This window comes from Perognathus longimembris, chromosome 23, assembly GCF_023159225.1.
Source record: "Perognathus longimembris pacificus isolate PPM17 chromosome 23, ASM2315922v1, whole genome shotgun sequence".
In the NCBI taxonomy this organism is placed as follows: domain Eukaryota; kingdom Metazoa; phylum Chordata; class Mammalia; order Rodentia; family Heteromyidae; genus Perognathus; species Perognathus longimembris.
Genome location: NC_063183.1, coordinates 26,939,251 through 26,955,424, shown reverse-complemented (window position 1 = coordinate 26,955,424; position 16,174 = coordinate 26,939,251).

Below are 16,174 nucleotides of genomic sequence, written 5' to 3'. Positions count from 1 at the left end.
GAGTTGCTGAAAATATTTATTTTGTTATACATAATTTTATAGCAAGTTTACTCTAGCACTAACAATTTGTAGTAAAGCCAAGACTCAATTCTTACTATTAGTGGAGGGAGGACATGAAATTGATAATCCCAAACATAATTCTAATTTGGCTTTGGAATGCAGTGTATTTGGTGGTAGGTCAACCAGTATTTTAATCTAGTTTTGTATGGGTCAGTGTTGAACCTGTTTGACATCGCACACACTAACAGTTGTAGGAATCCATGAGCATGCTCGATGTTGGACAGATTCAATCTGTGGTAGGTTTCTTACTGTAGATAACTTCTTCCATGTAATTCCAGATAGTTTGGCTATAACTTTTTTTCTCTTTTCCTTTTGCATTTCTATTTTATTTTAAAATTGAAAATGGATCACCCACATCCTTATTTTAAAAATCCAGAGCCATTTACAAAATGTTAATAAGTAGAAACAGAGCTCAAAAAAGCACAATATAAAAACACACCGATATGAAGTACTTTTTGGTATGACAAATATGTTAATTACCACCTAGGTCTTGGCAAATTAAATAATTTGTGACTGTGGTACATAAATGGCAAAACTCTTTCCTGGCCTTTGAATCCACTACTACTTACTCAGTGGGTGTCGCCGAAGCAGTGGCCTTGTAAGTATGCCATACAAGTTCTTCAGCAAAATGTGTCATTTTCATGTTATAATTGTGCCTACATGGCCTCTCTTCATGTAAGAATTGCTTTCAGTAAGAGAAGAGGTTATACCTAAAAGGAATGATAGACCAAAATCAAGATCATACAGTACTGAAATAGTATTTTTAAAACCTTATGGTGCTGTGGGAAATGTTTATTATTTCACTTTTTCTGGCTTGTCACCATGGAGACTTTTCAGGTCATATAACACAAGTCAGTATGTGTTAATTGTGTTAGTTGGTTCCATTTCTTATGCAGGTCAGGCATTCTGGTTTGGGTTCCTCACCTATCATAACTGATAAAGGGGATTGATTCTTCAGAGCTGATAGATTTCAGTAGTCATATATATCTGTAGCAAAAAACACAAGCAGTATTTCTTTTGCTTGATTAAAGTTAAAAAATGTAACATCTTGTTAATTTCAGTCTTTTAAAAACATTCAGGGAAACCTTGCTGAAAGAGCAATAAGCGACTGGAATTTACTGGGTAATAGGTTCCTCCATTTGCCTCGAGGCTCAGATTCATTCTCAGGCTCCCAGCACTGTCAAGATGGAAGGGCATGTGCATACTCGGCTGTGGTAGACACTGGTAGCTAGCCTCATCACTTCCCCTCTCCTCTTCCTTTCTGCTTCGCACTAGGTTCCCCTGCCCCTCACCTGATCTTGTGCTCTCACTTTGCACAGCAGTGCAGCCTTTGACATAGGAGTCGCTTCCATGTGTTTGTGTGGTCATGAGGCTCGGTCAGGTATGGAGCAGTGGGGTAAGATACTGGGAAAGGTCACAGTTTTCTCTGCTGCTTTGTCCCAGGTGTGTTCATGAGTGGCAGCAGTAGTTGTCATGAGACATGCTAGGCATGCAAAGACACGTGATAGGAGAAGTATGTTTAGGGCTAGGAGCATGATCTTGGATCTGCCAAAGGGAATGTAGTGTCACTTTGTTCTTTCTGAACCCACTACATAAAAAGTTGAGTAACAGGGTTTCTCCTGAAATGTTTAGTAAAATGTTTACAATTTTTTTATATTTTTATGATTTTTAAGAACTAATAATAAAAGAGTAAATATTACAGAAGTTTAGATCAATATATATTTTATCTAAGCTCATTGAATATTTTAAGTTATAAATCAGACACAGTCATAATTTTTTTTGCCTTGTTGGGTGATATAAACAAAGTAGGGAGAATGATATTTATAGATAGACTCCTTTTTATTGGATAGCTATCATTTAGTCAGTGGAGGGCAACATCTGGGATGAGAGCTGGGATGGATGCTCAGCTGGGTGAGTTTTGTGCCAGGCATCATTCCAGGAGAGAAATAAGGGAAGAGAGAAAGGCCATAGGAGCAGGTAGAGGAAGAAGGAGCAGAGGAAGTTCCTGAGGAGTAGTTCCTGAGGAGGCAGGTGGATGAGGCTCATGGTTTGCAAGCAAGTCCCGGTTAGAGTCCTTTGAGAAACTTCAGGGGAAGCTGAGCAGTTAGTGAGCACTAATATGCGAAGAATACCACGCCTGGATATGCTTGCCAAGGTGGAGTTCTGTCAACTCCCCAAGTGATTGTGCTTAAAGTGCAGTATTTTATTTTTAGTTCATGTCAGTAGTTTTTAACGTTATTGAACTACTTGTCTTTTTTTTTTTTTTTAATGGATACACATGGTCTCTATGTCATGATTGTGAGCCACTGAAAGTGCACTGAACCTGTTCACGTGTCTTTAAGGAGTTTTGCTGTGTCAAAATTTTAGGGGCAAAAAATACAAGTAACAATTTAGTATACATTAACTACTTTATTTTAGAGTTGATTTCTGTTATTTCAAAGAGTTCAGTTCAACGTAATAAGTACAAATAAATACAATGTTGTTCTTTGGTGTACATGTTCTTTATTTAAATTGTTGAATAATAAATAACTATTTAATCAGTAATTTGGTAAGCATTATTTAACCCCTTTGTACAACTCCTTAATAATAACAGTAAAATAAATTGGTAAGCATTAGTTAAGAGAATAGATGCAACTGGAATGGGATGGAAAGAATAATTGACATCAAATAACCTGATCTGATTAATTGGTGGTATTCCTCTATGTGTTGTCAGAGAAAACTTGGTGGCTTTCAGGCAGATGAAAGCACACTTTGGTTCTTACTATACCTGTCCATTGCCTGTACTTTCATCCTCATCTGACCAGATTATTCAAAGCAGTGTTCTGTTTCTATATGGAAACTTACGTTGTGGAGACTTCAGGATACAAGAAGCTCAGCAGACCACTTACAAATTTCGTAACCAAAGAATCTGCGTGTGTTGGCTAGTTCTGTGTTTTGCATCCTAAAACACAAAAGTTAGGTCAGAAATGGAATTTAAATCCCTCCACTTTATGACTGGTTGGCTACAGTATTTAGGAGGCAAAAAGTCCTCAGACTTGAAGCTCCATCTTTTGAGCACTGAGGAAAAAGAGATTTCAATAACCATGGTAGTAAGTGAAAAGAAGGCAGTTGTTGAAAGGAGGAGTGGCCTACAGCCAAATGGGCCAGGGTTAGTAATTGAGTGATAGTTACTTGTGTTGTATTCATAACGAGAGATTGTGACCATTTCTTTGGTAGGAACTGTGTGTGCATGTATGTGTATATGTGTGTTTAAAATAGACTATTTTTAAGTTGTTTTTTTTTTTTAGGGCAATTTTATGTTCTCAGCAAAATTGAAAGACAAAATAGAAATTTTCCCATTACTTTCTCCTTCAACATCTGTATAGCCTCCCCCATACCAACATCGGCCACCAGAGTGGCGCATTGTGACAACTGTTGAACCTACACTGACACATTATTATTACCTAGAGTTCACTCTTGCTACAAATGCTGAGTTTGGACAAATGTATAAGGACATATATCCACATTATAGTAACATCCAGACTATTTTCACTGCCTTAAAACAAACAAACAAAACCTGTGCTCTACCTATACATCCCTGGGCCTACCCTGGTTTTGACTTTTCCACAGTGTCACATGACTGGAATCATAAAGTATATAGCCTTCTCAGATTATTCTACCTTGCTTTGAAATTTAAGTTTCTACCATGTCTTGCTAGCTGATTTTGTCTTAATGCTGAACAACCCATTGTGTGGATGTACCGCAGCTTTTTTTTTTTTTTCCTGTCACCTACTGAGGAACATTTTTGGTTACGTTACTTCCAAGTTCTCACAGTTTTGAGCAAAGCTACTATGAACATCCATGTGCAGGCTTTTGTGTGATCATTAAGTTTTCAACTCCATGGGGGTAATTTAAACCAGTTGCTGGATTGCATGGTGAATGCCATTCCTATACCAGGACTGTCAGATACTCTCATTTCTTCTGTGATCACGGCAGGCATGGCAACCTATCACTTTCTTCCTGCCCCTGTGTTCCAGACTCAACCACAGAATCCTGCCTACCACAGTACTTCATGTTGGAGTTGCTGTTCATATGAAATTGATAGTTCTTTTATCTTAAGTAGTTCCTAAACAGCTTATAACAATAACCTCCCTCACACTCAAGCTTAGGGGGAGGGAATTCTTCTAGCTTGTAGACTCCAGTTATGTTTTACATTTATATTTCGCTTCTCTGTATGGTTTATCTGCTATCTATGATGACTTTTTGCCTCTAATTAAATCCTAAAAGCCTCTGAGGAATAGAAGTTGTCGTCATAGCAGTTAGGAAATTTTTACTGAGTCCAGCTGGGTCAGAAGCTATTCTAAATGCACCCAAATATCCCCAAATCCTTCTAACAGGTATTTGTTTTCTATTTCACTGATGAGGAAACAGTGTATATAACTTGCCTAAGGTCACACAGAAAACTGTGGTGGAGTTAGGACTCACACTGGGATTTCATGATCTCCCTGAATATCCTTGGCCTTTTCTTCTTCATGTCTCCATTTTTTTTCTGCCACACCTTTGGCTTTGGTGGAGCAGCTGGCTGTTTGGGAGCTCTGCCAGTAAGAGTGTCATAACATCTGTGAGCAGATTGACAAGTCTCAGCCTGTCAGAGGAAGGAGGCGTTCTCCCTACTGGAAACATATATTGTCTTGTCTTTTCTTGGTTACTTTCATATTTGAAGCCATTCTGACTGCCAAAAGTCCAACCAGAATTAAAACAAACAAACTGAGAGTTTACAGGAACTTTATTATTTTAGATTAATTTGGCAGTTAAAGGAGGACATTAGACAATGCTATGATTAATTTATCTTATTGAAGTGGGTAATTGTAAAGCCAGATAAAAACTATTTTCAACAAGGTAATCATTGATTACTCTCTTGTATTTTTTGCCTTGTTTTGTTAGAAGAATCATCACCAAAAATGAGTGAACACATAAATCTGTCATATAAAACACATATACATATATGTGTATTTAATGGAGTGAGCAAGTTTGAAGTGATTAACCACTGTATTTATACATGTGAGGCATCTTTTCCCAGTTGATGGATTGGTTCGGTCACATCACATTATTCAGAAGGTTCTAAGGCCTTCTGAAAATGTTTCTCAGTCAGAGTGCTGTAACTGATCCCCAACAGTAGTGTGAAGAAAAAAAAAAAAAATCAGCTCTTACCCGAGTCCTGGCAAGAAGTCCATGGCTGCCAGAAGCCTGGAGTTCAAAGCTGTCTATGTGAAGCTGGTGTCAGATCAAAATGCAGCTAACTGTCTGGTCCAGGACAGCCCAGCTGCCAATCTTAGACATTACCAGCACCAGTTATCATTCTAACCTCCCAGGGGTTCTCCAGGGACTCAGTGCTTGAGAACAGAAGGGACATGACCTCACACACAGTCTTTGGGAGATTGATTGATGTTACCCACTTTACCCCCATTTTAAGGAATCTATTAATGGGATTGAGTCATCCCTTCCTGGGTTTGCTGCACTTGATCTCCATTTTCCATCTTCTATCCAGTGTTCCATTACATTGTTTTCCAAGGAGACAGCCATTTGACATCCAGTTATGAGGCCAGGGTACAAAAGCATGATAATGATGATAATGGATTGCTGTGTATCTGTCTTAGGACTATTCAGACTCCATCATGGCTACTTAATGCTTTACTTAAAAGGAATTCTGATGTTGGAATTTCAGGCTTTTCCTAGGAACTCCTGACAGTTCATGAAACCTATAGCGTTTTCCCCACAAGAATTCAAGAATTTGGAAAGTTGAACACGAAAGAAGATGGGAAACCATAGATTGAAAATGGCAGTTTTTATTTTTTGTAGCTTGTTTTTGTGAAGTAAACTTGAAGTAAGTCCTGATGATCATACTAGCTGATCAAAGGCTTATTCTAGAGGTATACATGTAACGTGGAGGAATACTTTGGGTTTCGTGGCTAGGGAAAGGGTATGGCCATCCAAAAGTAGAAATGATCATATTAGTCATTGTGTTTGAGCTCTGAAACCATCAAGGCATAAAGAGATCTAGAATGAGAATAGAGGTAAAGGAAAGAGAAGGATGAGAAACAAAATCAAGTGGACATATGGTTTTGTGAATCTCCAGCTCATTTCAAGAGTATAACCTGAGAACAAGAGAAATCAAAAATCACTTTTAACCTAGCCAGGATCAAATCCCGATCCTACGCAGCCTGACCACCTCAATTTTTAGGATCAGCCTCCTTTTAACTAGATTAAGTAGAATTTCCTCCAGAGGACAAGTAATATTAAACAGTGAATAATGACCCACACTGAGAGATTCTTCCAAAGCCCTAAAATTAGACAGTACCCAGAATAGGCACCCAAAGTGTTCTTTTATGACTTGCCATAAACACCAGCACTGTCAGTAACATCTTGATACGAGGAGGTGGCTTCACAGAGCTTCAGAAAGTTACAACCTCATAAATATCTATGAACACGTTATTTCAGTTACTCTTAACATTTTTTGTTCCCTGCTCCAACTTGGTTCTGTCCAATTTTAGAAGTTTCCATGTAAATACATGAATAAGATGGTAGGGGAAAAAATGCCAACAGAACAAAATCAGGTCAAGTATCTCATTTAATCCAGAAAAACTATGATACGCTATGAAATTGTTTTATGGGGTTTAGTTAAAATAGAATGTTCTTTTTGGTGGTACTGTGGGAGAGGCTATGTCTTTGCCCATCTAAAAAGAAAGGTTGCCTGAATAGGGGATGAAACGGGCATCTTTTTAAACCCTTTTTTCTTTGTTTAGGTACAAATGATTTGGTGGTGTCATAAAATATTAGACACAACACACAGATATTTATATAAGCGTATACTGACACTTCACAATGCTATTGTCCAACCCTCAGTACCTCTGAATCAGAGTTGATTCCCATCTGTTGTCACCAAGAGTCATTCAGATAAGAACAGTTTTAGTTCTACAAAGATATGACTTAAAGGAGCATTTAAGAAAGGTAATTTTGGAGCTGGGGATCTGGCTCAGCGAAAGAGCGCCTGCCTGGCGAGCGCAAGGCCCTAAGTTCGGTCCTCAGCTCTGGGAAAAAAAAAAAAACTATAAAAGAAAGGTAATTTTTTGTAGTGTTGGGGCTTGAACCCAGGGCCCTGTATATATATACACAGGTGGTCTACCCCTGAGCTGTTCTCCCAATAAAGGAGCATTTATAGAGAGGAGCTGTTTACTCAGTAATGCAGATACATGCCTTGAGTGTGGCGTAAGATTCTTTCTTCTTTCCTTGAGTCTGGAATCCTCTCCTGCTCTAGATTAGTTTTCCAATGACTTGGGGTGTTCCTAATGCTTTTGATTTGTGTTATAGGTTGAGAGCAGATGGATTTCAGGTTGAGGAGGCTCAAGTCTGTTTCTGCAGGAATACATTAAGGAGAGTTCAGTGCTATCTGATTGTCTCCGTTGTTTAGATTTCTTGGTGATAGGATAGATTAAGAAGGAAATACGTGGGCTGGGGATATGGCCTAGTGGCTAGAGAGCTTGCCTCGTATACATGAGGCCCTGGGTTCGATTCCCCAGCACCACATATTCAGGAAACGGCCAGAAGTGGCGCTGTGGCTCAAGTGGCAGAGTGCTAGCCTTGAGCAAAAAAGAAACCAGGGACAGTGCTCAGGCCCTGAGTCCAAGGCCCAGGACTGGCCAAAAAAAAAAAAAGGTAAATACGTTAAGTGACTGCCTTGTTTCCTCCAGTCTTCCTTTGAAGGCTCAAAGGAAGCAGACTAAAATTATATATAAACGAGTGTGAAAGTAGACATGGTCTTATTACTAATTTGGAGAACACAGGATGAAGAGGAATACCTAGTTGTGAGAAATCTAGTTCTCCCTTTTCTCCGAATCTCCTGTACAAAAAGGCAGGAGATATGGCTTTGGATAGCCATAAAATATGCTTAGAAGAACGGCAACAACAAGGAGAGAATGAAAAATACTAAAGATGACAGGTGCTGGTGGCTCATGCCTATAATCCTAGCTTCTCAGGAAGCTGAAATCAGAGGATCCCAGTTTGAAGCCAGCCTCAGTAGGAAAGTCCTTGAGATTTTATTTTTATCTGCAATTAACCACCAAAAAAAGCTAGACGTGAGGCTGTGGCTCAAGTGGTAGAGCACTAGCCTGAGTAAAGAAGCTGAGGGACAGTGCTCAGGCCTGAGTTTGAGCCCTGGAACTGGCACGCATGCGCACGTGCTACTATTCAGTCTAAAAAAAAAAAGACCTTACACTTATGTTATTTTTTGAAAAGTGCTAGTTCTGGACAACAATACCTGTCCAGCAGTGCTTTTAAAAACAGTTCCTATTACTGGGCAGCCATATGCAGAAAACTCAAAGTAGACCCAAGCCTATCACCATGCACCAAGATGAACTCAAAATGGATCAAGGACCTCAATATCAGACCTGAATCCTTGAAACTACTGAAGGACAGAGTAGGAAAGACGCTAGAACTTATAGGCACAGGAAGGAACTTCCTGAATATAGTCCCAGGGGCACAACAAATAGGGGAAAGACTCGACAAATGGGACTACTACAAATTAAAAAGTTTCTGCACAGCTAAGGACATAGCCACCAAACTAGAAAGACAGCCAACCATATGGGAAAGGATATTTACCAGCACAGCAACAGACAAAGGCCTGATATCTGTCATCTACAGAGAACTAAAAAAACTAAGCTCCTCCAAGCCCAATAAACCTATTAGAAAATGGGCAAAAGAGCTAAAGAGAGACTTCACAAGAGAAGATATAAAAATGGCAAAGAAACACATGAGGAAATGCTCAACATCCCTGGTAGTAAAGAAAATGCAAATAAAAACAACCCTGAGATACCACCTCACCCCAGTTAGAATGGCCTATACCCTGAACTCAGGCAACAACAAATGCTGGAGGGGGTGCGGGGAAAGAGGAACCCTTCTCCATTGTTGGTGGGAGTGCAAATTAGTACAATCACTTTGGAGAACAGTATGGAGGTTTCTCAAAAAGCTCAGTATAGACCTACCCTATGACCCAGCCATACCACTCCTAGGCATCTATCCTAAACAGCAAACCCCAAGATATCAAAAAGACATTTGTACTTCCATGTTTATCGCGGCACAATTCACAATAGCCAAAATATGGAAACAACCCAGATGCCCCTCCACAGACGAATGGATCCAAAAAATATGGTACTTATACACAATGGAATATTACATAGCGATTAGGAATGGTGAAATATTGTTATTCGCAGGGAAATGGTCAGAACTCGAACAAATAATGTTGAGTGAGACAAGCCTAGAACACAGAAAACAAAGGGGCATGATCTCCCTGATATATGACTGTTAACAAAGGGAGACGGAGAGACAGTAGAGACCAAGTCTGTGAAACCAAAAACTGCTTGTCAAATAGTATTCCCCACAGGATTGGGGCAGCGACCCAACATTATGTAACTAAAACCAAACAATTACTCAACATATAAAGGTCACAAATTGACCTCTCAGGGGAATACAATAGCTCAAAAGCTATGTTTGTATGTTCATATAAGACTACTGTCGACATATTGTCTAATGTCGACATTACATTTAAAGCCCTAGGCAAACTTTCTTGGGCGTGGCCACGTGGCTACTGTCTATGTTCTTGATACATTGTATATTGTATATATGTCTACCTGACCTAGAGAAGGGATAGAAAAACAGGGTGTAAGATATCACAAGAAATGTACACACTGCCCTACTATGTAACTGTACCCTTTTTGCACAACACCTTGTCAAAAAATTTGTGTTCAATTAATAAATAAATTAAATTAAAAAAAAAACGGTTCCTATTGCTGGGCGCTGGTGGCTCATGCCTTTATGTAATTCGAGCTACTCAGGAGGCTGAGATCTGAGGATTGCAGTTCAAAGCCAGCCCAGACAGGAAGGTCTGTGAGACTCTCATCTCTGGTTAACCACTAAGAAGCTGGAAGTGGAGCTATGGCTCAAGTGTTAGAGTGCCATCCTTGAGTGAAAAATTAGAGCCCTGAGTTCAAAAGCCCCATGACCAATGAAACAAAACAAAACAAAATCTCCTACTTCAGAAGTCGTTTTCTCTCCCCCTGGTTTCCATGGGAACTGCAGCTCTTGGGCCTTTTATAATTTAGGGCTTATAATGAGTAGATGACTAGGAACATTAACAGGTATATGCATTCCATAACCGCTACACATGATGTAGGTACACGTGCTAGATGTTCAGGAAGCTTTGGAGGCTGATGAGTAAGTACACCGAGGTGCTAGAACATGGGGGAAATCATTTCTGAGATGAATAACCCTTATTCAAACGCCACAAACACTGTTTGTCTAAACAGAAAGCCTTGAGGCCCCACAGTTTTTAATCCTGGAGCAAAAGATTTGGGTCAGAACCAAAGTTTTAAAGACTTTATTGAAGAAGTTCAAAGATTTCATTTGGCCAGCAGCCAAAGTGTGGTCTTGATTTGTTTGCATTTCCTCTGGGAATTCACAGGCAAGTGAAGAACTGGCTAGCCTTGTCTGTGAGGGTCACCCATTGTGCTGGCGGCCATTGCTTCCTGGGCAAATTACAAGGTGGAGGTGGAGAGCCAGGGAGAACCCAGTGTCTGTATTGAGCAGCCTAACCCTGGGGCAGTTCATTCTGGGCTGAGGAAGTCTCTTGTATCTGCAGCGTCTCCCCAGCACACCACCTCGTATCAGTGAACTCAGTAATCCGTGACTCCATGATGCTGCGGGTGAGAAGCACGGAGGTGGGCAGTGAAATCTCACCGCTGCTTTCCTCCACTGGGGGTGGATGAAAGACTTGTTCCAGGCCCTGTGGCACCACTCACATGTGCCAATGGACCAGTTCTCCACATTCAAGTTTTTTTAGGGGGGGGGGATGTTTAATTTAGGCAAGAGTTTTGTTTACACAAGCGTCTGTCTGATCATCTTCAGTTAATTCTGCAGGTGTGTGGGGAAATGGGTCAACTGGATTTAAGGTCTTTATTTTTTTAAATCTGTGTGCCAGTAGGGGGGCTTGAACTCAGGGTCTGGGCGCTGTCCCTGAGCTTTTTCTCACAAGGCTAATGCTCTACCACGTGAGCCACACCTTCACTTAAGGCTTTTTAGTGGTTAATTGGAGATAAGAATCTCACGGACTTTCCAGCCTGGGTTGGCTTTGAACTGTGATCCTCAGATCTCAGCCTCCTCAGTAGCTAGGACTACTAGTGTGAACCACTGGTACCCAGCCCAGGAGCATTTGTATTCTTTTGATAATCACAGAATTTGAGATATAAGAAATTTAAGTTGGCTGGGGATATGGCCTAGTGGCAAAGAGTGCTTGCCTTGTATACATGAAGCCCTGGGTTCGATTCCCCAGCACCACATATACAGAAAATGGCCAGAAGTGGTGCTGTGACTCAAGTGGCAGAGTGCTAGCCTTGAGCAAAAAGAAGCCAGAGACAGTGCTCAGTCCCTGAGTCCAAGCCCCAGGACTGGCAAAAAAAAAAAAAAAAAAAAAAAAAGCCCTCTCTACTGGCGTCAGCAAACTTCACTGTCTGAATGCCTTGCATGACAGCACCTTCAGGATGGGACCATTGACTTTGCATCCAGCCATGGACAAAGGAAGCTGAGGGAGTGGCCTCTTTGAGGGGGCTGGTCCATTTTGTAGACTCCACTTTGTGCGCGCGCGTGTGTGCGTGCGTGTGTGTGTGTGTGTGTGTGTGTGTGTGTGTGTGTGTGTGTTGTTTTTGTGGTACTGAGGGCCTCCTGCATGCTAGGCAAGCACTCTGCTACTTAGCCACATTCCCAGCCCCTGTAGACTCCACTTTCTTACAGAGGCCATTCCTCTGTGGAATAACAGCATTATGAGGTACAACCTAGAATACAGTTCAATACCATGCATCTTAATCACTTTGCTTTGCTTACTCTGACTCTAAGACCATCTATGATAGTTTGGTTGGGGGGGGGGTGAGGATCAATTTTTATGTTGATGGTTTGAAAGAGTAAAGAGGTGATTTTTGAAGGCCTGATACTTGATATCTTCTGCCCTCCCCCCATCTCCCTCTCTCTCTCCCTCTCTCTCTCTTTCTCTCTCTTTTTTTCTTTCCTTTTCTTTCTTTTTGGACCAGTCTTGGGTCTTGAACTTAGGGACTGAGTGTTATCCCTGAGATTCTTTTTCTCAAGGCTATTACTCTACCACTTGAGCCACAGAGCCACTTCCAGGTTTTTCTGAGTAGTTTATTGGAGATAAGAGTCTCATGGAATTTCCTGCCTTGGCTGGCTTTGAATTGCGATCCTCAAATCTCAGCATCCTAAGTAGCTGGGTTCAGGCATGAGCCACTAGCTCCTGGCCCTGATTTCTTTTTGAGGTGATGAAAATGTTCAAAAAATTATTGTAGTGATATGAATATATAAAAAACAGTAAATCTTTAAGTAGGTGACTTGTATGCAGTGTGAATTATACCTCAGTAAGGCTCTGTAAAGAAAAATGGTCAGAAAATAATTCATTTACTGGAAGAATGGCTTTAAAAATATACTTTGAATATCGATCATATCCTGTGGCATTTGATTCAAGTCAGTAATAACTTATTCATGGATTTGCTTATTCTATTCTCTGTCCAGAGATCAATTACTTGAGTCTGACAAGTCTCATTTTGACATGTATGTCTCAGTACAGGACTGGGCCTAGTGCTGAATCCCAGTGGGCTTCTGCTAGTCTAGGGGCCCCTATTGTGTAGTTTCCTGGTCTTTATGGAGTCTTGATTTTATTTTGTATTTTCTGGCTTAGAGCTTTTCCTCTCTGGAATCCATGACCTTAGTTTTATACTTAAAGGGCCTCAAGGGGAAGCACCAGGAAGAAATCATGTATCTGTCTATTTGCTTCACTTGAATAAATTTCCCTTCTAAGAAACCTACAGCTCAGAAACACCCAGGGCTTCTCTTGCCCAGGGCTTCTCCAATGCCCAGAACACAGAACCATGGGCAGGTTCTCCACCACCTTGTACAACTCTGCTTTGGCCCTTGAGGAACCTGAGACCCAGAGATAATGACTACAAGGGAATTGTGGGGGCAAGCTGTGAACCTCCCAACTCCTTCATGCTCTACTCTTTTTTCTGTGAAAACCTGAGACGAAAACTTCAAATATACCCATGTTCCCAAACCCAAACCCAACCAACCTATGTCAAACACAGTGGCAGCTATTTCTGAGATACAAAACGGCAGCCAATCTTATGTTGAGAGGAAATAGGACCCTATCGACAGAGGAGCTGGCTGCGACGTAGAGTGAGATCAAATCACACCCTAGGGACCAGCCACAAGCTCTTTCCTCATGAGTGACCGGAGCCTGAAAAAGAGCTCCTTTCCCTAACAACCTAATCACTGCTTCCCAACTAGCCTCCCGCACTTACTCTGTGTGCCAAGCCCTGGCTCCCACCCAGCCCCTCCTTGAGCCAGGAGCCAAACCCCAGACTCCCTTGTTCTAGGAACTGGTCCAGAAGCCCTTAGTAGTCAGCTAAGAGGAGCTCTATGTCACAGCCTGGGAGGCCTGGCTGTCTGGGTGGGCTGCTAGGACCTTCTGTAGAGACAAAGCTCAGCAAAGTTAGGACGGCTGAGGAGAGACGAGCTAGTAGACACAGGGCCCGTGAGTGTCTGCTCGGGATGAGTTCTCCTTTTCCTGGGACTGGGAGGAATTTGATGTCACTAGTGTTTGGGTGTCCTGCCTCCCCAGGGATTCTGAATTCCCCCCCCCACCCATGGCCTGAGACTTTCCAGCAAATGGGGCTAGAATTGGGCAGAATGTAGGCATTGAGGTGACTTCTCTTCTGCACAGGTGTCCTCTCCCTCTTGCCTTGCTTGGGAGTTGTCCAGTGGAACACTGCCACACCTTTGAGATTGAGGGTTGGGATTGCCAAATGGGCTGGTCAGTTCTTTGATCTGTTGGTTCTCTGATCTGATTTACAGGTGGTAGTCTTTCTCTTTTTGTTTTGTTGTTCTTACTACCTTTTTTTTTTTTTTTTTTTGGCCAGTCCTGGGGCTTGGACTCAGGGCCTGAGCACTGTCCCTGGCTTCTTTTTGCTCAAGGCTAGCACTCGGCCACTTGAGCCACAGTGCCACTTCTGGTCATTTTCTGTATATGTGGTGCTGGGGAATCGAACCCAGGGCTTCATGTATACAAAGCAAGCACTCTTGCCACTAGGGCATATTCCCAGCCCCTTGTTTTGTTGTTGTTTGCTGATCCTAGGGCTTGAACTCAGGGGCCTGGGCACTGTCCCTGAGCTCCTTTTGCTCGAAGCTGGCCCTCTACCACTTGAGCCACATCTCTATTCCCAGCCTTCCCTAAGTAGTTTCTTGCAGATAAGAGTCTCATGGATTTTCCTGCCTGGGCTGGTTTCAAACCACGATCCTCAGATCTCAGCCTCCTGTGTAGCTAGGAATTCCAGGTGTGAGCCACCTGTGCCTGGCCAGGTGGTACCTTTCCTTGGCCACTTTTCTTTCAAAAGGACCTTGTAGGAACCCGCCTGCATGTGAGTGCAGACCTGATGTGTCCCCCAGATAAGAGTTTCACCCCTTTTTCACCTTTGACCTTTGGGAAATGAATCACCATAATACACATGGTGATACTCATCCATCTGTTCTCTGCAAGCACTGATTCTCTGATGTTATGGCACTGTTCTTCAAAATGAATTAGGTATGGGCGCTCAAGCGATGCCTGTAGACCCCTCAGGGAGGCCAGACTTCAGTAAGTTCACTTGTGTTCTTTCACAGGAGGTACTCAGCACAATGGACACTGTAAACACAAAGGCAAATTCGGATTCTGAAACCAGATGGCATCACTGAACTATAAGGTCATTCCCACATGGTTCAGAATGTACTTATGTTGATTTACTTGTTTTGAAGTTGACAAAATGAAACCAAAAAAATTATTAAAACTCCTTTGAAATTCATGGACTCCACCTCTGCTTCTCTCCCCATCCCAGCCTTCTAGAGATTTGTAGATTTCCAGAGTGTTGTAGAAGGCTCTTTTCCCTGCCTAATGAGAGAGCCGGGAGGCTAGGCCCATTTTGAGCCGTGTGTCCTGTGACAGGTCAGAGGAAGTGGGGGAAATCCATTCGAGGTAGGACAGCCTTGCCAACCTTTCCTGCCCTTTAGGGCACCTGATTCATGACCCTGGTTGACATCCCAGTCCATTGTTTGTCAGCTCCTGCCAATACGATCTCTTTATACTCAAAGTTGGCTGCTCTAGAATTTTCACTGATTAGTTGTGGCCTTGACTTTTAATCATGTCAAAACAAAAGAAAACAAATATCTCTAAAAAATATTGGGGCAGAGGTCAAGTAGGCCTGCTTTAAGCTGCAGTGTGTGTGTGTGTGTGTGTGTGTGTGTGTGTGTGTGTGTGTGTATGTGTGTTGATACTGGGGCTAGAACTCAGGGCTTAGGTGCTGTCCCTTAGCTTTTTCATTCAAAGCTGGTACCCTACACAAAGTTGCCACAGCTCCACTTCTAGCCTTTTGATATTTAATTGGAGATAAGTCTCATGGGCTTTCCTGTCCAGGCTGGCTTCAGACGGCCAACACTCAGCCTCTTGAGTAGCTAGGATTACAGATGTGAGCCTATAACCTCTGGCTTTTCTTGGTGGTGGTCCTGGAGCTTGAACTCTGGGCCTGAGCGCTGTCCCTGAGCTCTTTTGCTCAAGGGTAGTGCTCTACCACTTGGAGCCACAGCACAGTGCCACTTGCCACTTCTGTTTCTTGGTGGATAACTGGAGATAAGAGTCTCACGGACTTCCTGCCTGGGCTGGCTCTAACCATGATCCTTAGATCTCAGCCTCCTAAGTAGCTAGGATTACAGGTGTGAGCTACCAGTACCCAACTTCTTTTTTGTTTTTATTTTTGCTGGTCCTGGGGCTTGAACTCTGGGCCTGGGAGCTGTCCCTGAGCTTTCTGTTGCTCAAGGCAAGTACTCTACCACTTGAGCCACAGGGCCACTTCTGGCTTTTTTTGAGTATTTATTGTCAATAGGAGTCTCACAGTTTCCCACCTGGGCTGTTTTAGAACCACAATCCTCAGATCTCAGCCTCCTGAGTGGCTAGGATTACAACTGTGTGTTACCAGCACCTGGCTTTTTTCTTTTAAAC